This window comes from Ctenopharyngodon idella, chromosome 2 (assembly GCF_019924925.1).
Source record: "Ctenopharyngodon idella isolate HZGC_01 chromosome 2, HZGC01, whole genome shotgun sequence".
Taxonomy (NCBI): Eukaryota; Metazoa; Chordata; class Actinopteri; order Cypriniformes; family Xenocyprididae; genus Ctenopharyngodon; species Ctenopharyngodon idella.
In genome coordinates, this window is record NC_067221.1 from 29,018,898 (window position 1) to 29,023,987 (window position 5,090).

A 5,090-nucleotide genomic window follows, 5' to 3' on the forward strand; every position below is an offset into this window, starting at 1 on the left:
TAATCTCCTGTATCTTCAGTCTGGACTCCACTGATGGTCAGAGTGAAATCACTGTCAGATCCACTGCCATTGAATCTAGATGGAGTTCCAGTATAATGGATTGATGCATCATATATGAGGAGTTTAGGAGCTTCTCCAGGTTTCTGTAAGTACCAGGCTAACTCATTACCATTATACACTCTACTGTTGGTTTTACAGTTTATTCTGACTTCTTGTCCTGGTTGAGCTGTTATTATTGATGGACTCTGAATTACAGTGATCTGTCCTCTACACTCTGAGGGAAAACACAAAAAATGAAAATGATATTTGACATTTTAAAATAATTAAAAATCATTGTTAAAAACAAAACAAAACTGTATTTCACAAACCTTGAGCGATCAGTGTGAGAGTCCAGATGAAGAAGGTGATTTTGTTCATTGTTGTTCTTTTGTCTTGTGTGATGATGAAGATTGTGTTCTGTTCTGCTCTCAGTCATGAAGTGTTAAACTCACAGCACTATAAACACTCTCAGAGCACTGAAGCATGTGTGACAATGCAAGGAAGTGGGCAGGACTTATAACAGACCAACTAATTTACACTAGAGTTACAGAATGATGATTTACATTCTCACTAATGTTATTTTTAGTTATTTTGCTAGTTTATTTTTATTCTGACTACTGAGACACTGAGGATGTGCAGATGAACGTCCATCTCTGTGTCCATATTCAGTCATGTGACCATCATCACTGCTACACTTCCACTAGATGAACCTCCATCACTAAAGTAAGATCATGAATCATGAGTCTGTTCAGAAAGTATCAGGACTGATTGTGAATCTCTAATCTCTAACAGAAACATCATTATGAGAAACTCCACAACATCATCAATGATAAAAGAGGTCAAAGGTCACCTCAGAGGTCACAGATCATCAAATTTATTTCTTTAAACAGTGTAATATCAGCACACGACAAGAGAAAGAATGAGAAATATAGGATATAAAGTCAAAACAAATCATGTCTATTGTAAACAAGATCAATTAACTCTTTAAATCAGTGGTCGATCTTTATCATTGTCCCAGTAGCTCCCGAAAATAACATAAATATTAGTACAAAAATACATTATATTTCTCCAGTCTTTGTACTGTATGTTTGTATTTATTTTTCTGTTATTTTCGGGAGCTACTGGGACAGCGATAAATGTAAATAGCCCAGATCATGCCTGAGTCTGTAAACGGCTGTTAATAAAAGAAAATATAAATATTGAATTGGGGCTGAGGGGTTATATGAATGTATCTCTGAACTTACTGTCTTCAGAAAAGTTTCGAAGGCAATAGCATTATATTTTCCTCTTACCTCCGAATAAAGTAGTAGGTCTATTTATAAGCGCAGTGCTGCTTTGTTTACAGCGGTAACCAAGGAAAGGCTGTATCAATGCTCTTCCATAAGCGCCACCTGGTGTCAGATGCTGCGTCTCATTCAGTCTTGAAATTTAATCTAATTCAAATCAAAAACAACTGCTCATGTAACGTGTGTAGCATCTTTGCTTGGATCATGAGTGGTTAGCCTACCTATAATTTGAAATGGCTAGATATTTTTGTTTATAATAATAATAATAATAATAATAAAATATATGCAACCAGTATCAGAATCGGCCAGTTTGCTTGTAAAAATAAATAAATAAATAAATCAGAATCTGAATTGGCCATGAAAAAATCCTAAATACAATCTGGGCTGTCTTTTTCTATCAATTCTTCAATAGGTAGATCTTGTCTTTCATAAAGGTCAAGGTCAGGGATCTTGGGCTTAAAAAGGTTGGTGACCAGGGGTGGTTTCTTCATTAGGGCATTAGGGCGACGCATCACCAGTGAGAAAGGGACGGATTTTTTTCAACCACAGTGTTACGCTAGCTGTCACTGCTAGGCTGTTCTGTTCTGCCTCTGGATATAGGCTATAGTCCAATCAGCGTCAATCACGTTCTGTGGAGTACCGCCTCTTTTTGGGCGATATCACTCTGGCCGAGATTTGCCTCCAGTGCTCCCATAAACTTCCATTCAAAAATTTTTTTTTTTTTTTCGAACTGCAGGCACTGCAATGCATCCTCTATGGGTTCCGGGAGGGCTAGCACTAACATGCTTTCGTCATCATACGTAACCTTAACTTGTGCAGCGATTGGTGGAAACGTCTCTCTCAGTGCATAACTTACATTTCACAGACATTTTCTCCATCTGTAATAGAATAGAAAGTCAAGAAAATATTTCCATTTTGCTGTCCAGGAGACAGGAGTGGAAGCACAAACTTCCGTGAACGAGCGCTGCCGTGCGCATGCGCGCCAAACAGACGGAGCGCAATAATTCTGACTAAAATATACATTTAGCTAAAATATTTGTTGTTGATTATTTGTTTTTGTTTGCGAACATAAATGTGGCATATGTAGAATTTCGAACCTACACCTAAGTGTATTTTTATGATAGCAGTAACTGTAAAGTGATTATTGTAGGGTAATCATAATAGATTAATAATTAGTCTGTGCTTTTTTTATTTTCAGTTTTAGTTTAGTGAATGTAACTTCTGCTTTAAAAAGCATTATTTTGTTTTTAGATTGTAGTGTCACAATGTTAGGATGTAATTTGACCCCTTTTTTGCGCATAATATAACATAGACTACATGGTTACATTCATGTTTGTTTTCATAGCCTTCAATACGAACATTGTTTGTAGGAAAATATTGGGCAGGATATGAAATAAAAAAAATTAATTATTTTTTTTTTTAATTAAATACAAATTTTATATCGCCCAGCCCTATGGCATGCTTTAAATACTGAATTTTCCATGTTTTAGATAAGCAGTAGTGATACATTACATCACATTATTTAACAATTAGCCCATTCTGCATCTCTAGGCTAATTCTTTTTTTTTTTCTTTTCTTTTTTTCTTTGTGCCCCCCCAAAAAAATTTAGCACCAGCCGCCACTGTTGGTGACCACTGCTTTAAATGATCATGAAAATAATTAAACTGTTTTTCAAGCAATAGCAAACATTTTGTGTGAAAGAGTTTGTTTTTTTCTTTTTGAGAATCATTTAGTCCAAACTGAATGTTTGAGTGTTGAGAAGATCTGAGTTTCTTCTAATATCAGTGTGTTGAAGTGTTGTTTCTCTCTCTCTGCTGGAGTTTGTGTTCACTCGAGTGGAATAGAGGTTTTTGTACGACCGTTTCATTAGATTGTATCACTGTGGTGGACTTTCGGTGGAGGAACTAAACTGGTGCTCGGTAAGTCCTTTAAATTACATATTTAAAAATATATACAATTTAGATTTCAGAAAGTGTTTTACAGCTGAAACAAGAACAACATTTTTAAAGAATAATAATTATTAGATTTCGGTGAGACTTTACTTGAAGCCTTAAAGGTATTCATAATGTACATTATAATGCCTTATATCTTTTCATAAATAATTGTACCCAAAGTTGCATTATAATATTTGCAAATTTCTTGCAAATCTCTACATCTGAAATTGGTTGTTTGTCATGTTTTTTAATACATTATACATTCTAAAGGTGTAACAATTAATAGAACCGTACAAAAAAAAAAAAAAAAAAAAAAATGTTGAGCTAACTTAATAATAATAATAATAATAATAATAATAATAATAATAAAGCAACCTATCCGGATTTAACTTTTTACTTTTACTTTTTACTAACTAATTTGCTCCAGTTAAAATCAACATGAAAACTTTTGTTCATCTTAATGAGTAGCAGGTAGTTTTTTGAACTGAAGACGTCTTGTCAAGACAACTAAAGAATATTTAGCATTTATCAATGCGAGCAGCTAATACTGGTTTTTTCATCTCCATGTTTTATTTTCAAAGCTAGCTAAGTTGAAAAAAAAAAAAAAAGAGGTAATTATTATTAAAAAAGGATTATTGCTTTACATTTGCTGGCTTGATTTATGCTGCTGCTGTTGTTTTTGTTGTCAGTTATTCTGCTGTCATATGGTTCAGAGTTCATATTTTTACTGGATTATAATTGTTGATCATCACCATGTTTGAGATTTGTGTGTTGAGGTATATGTTCTTCTCACTGCAACTTTTGCAACTTGTTTGCCTGGGTGAAATTGGGTAAAATGTGTGCCTCTAGTTTTAAGAGGCAAATGATGTTCATGTCGTGTAGCTTTGACAATAAAACATGGAGATGAAAAAACAAGCAGTGCATTGCTAAATATTCTTTGACAAGAAGTTAAAAATACTACCTGTTACTCATTACATATTAGATATAATCAGAAACAAAAGTTTTTACATTGATTTTAACTGGAGCAAATTAGCTGAATGCAATAGGTTGCCTTATTTTTTTACAGTGAAACTGTGGTTACAATTATTCATGAGATCATACATGATTATAATGTGTATAACAATGCTTAATTAATACATTAAAATACTTTTAAAATGCATTGTGTATGAAGGCTTTAAGTAAAGTGTTACTGATATTGTTTTATAATTATTCAATCTAAAACAATGATATTGTCATGTATATTCATTCAGAAGAACAGCATTATTCCTTTAAAAAAAATCTACACATATTTACATAATGTATCTCACTATGAGTTTAATCTGTTTTTCTTTGTGTTTGTGAATGTGTTGTGTTTGTCTCCTGCAGCTGGTCCCACAGTGAAGCCCTCAGTGTCTCTGCTGCCGCCCTCTTCTCTGCAGATCTCTGGAGACTCAGCCGCACTGCTCTGCCTGCTCAGCTCTTACTCTCCACAGGGGGCGCTGGTGAGCTGGACACTGGACGGGTCAGAGGTCACCGAGGGGGTCGTGACCAGCGCAGAGAGCCAGCGGGACGGCCGCTACAGCCGCAGTAGCGTCCTGACCCTCAGCAAAGCACGCTGGGAAAAGGGAGAGGTGTACGTCTGCAGAGTAACACATGATGGAGCTCCTCATGAGGTCTCGTTCCACAAGAGCTCTGAGTGCTGATGTTTCTCTCCTGAAGATGAGCCGTATCTGAGTGTCCTGTGTCAGGCAGGATTCACATGAGTCTAGTGCTGCAGCTGTAGTGATTTACAACTCAATACTGAAAGAGAGCTGGCGTGTCAAAGCACTGTGTGATCTTTCAATCTGCTGTA

At 35.5% G+C, this 5,090-nt stretch overlaps 1 long non-coding RNA gene across 1 annotated transcript; it reads left to right on the forward strand.

Annotated features, from left to right (window-relative positions):
* The first annotated feature begins 369 nt into the window (after nt 1-369).
* LOC127504342 (uncharacterized) lies at nt 370-4,721 on the forward strand. Its single transcript, XR_007927347.1, has 3 exons — nt 370-762; nt 3,146-3,244; nt 4,625-4,721. It is a non-coding gene; the product is annotated as an uncharacterized LOC127504342 (long non-coding RNA).
* Nucleotides 4,722-5,090: the final 369 nt, after the last annotated feature.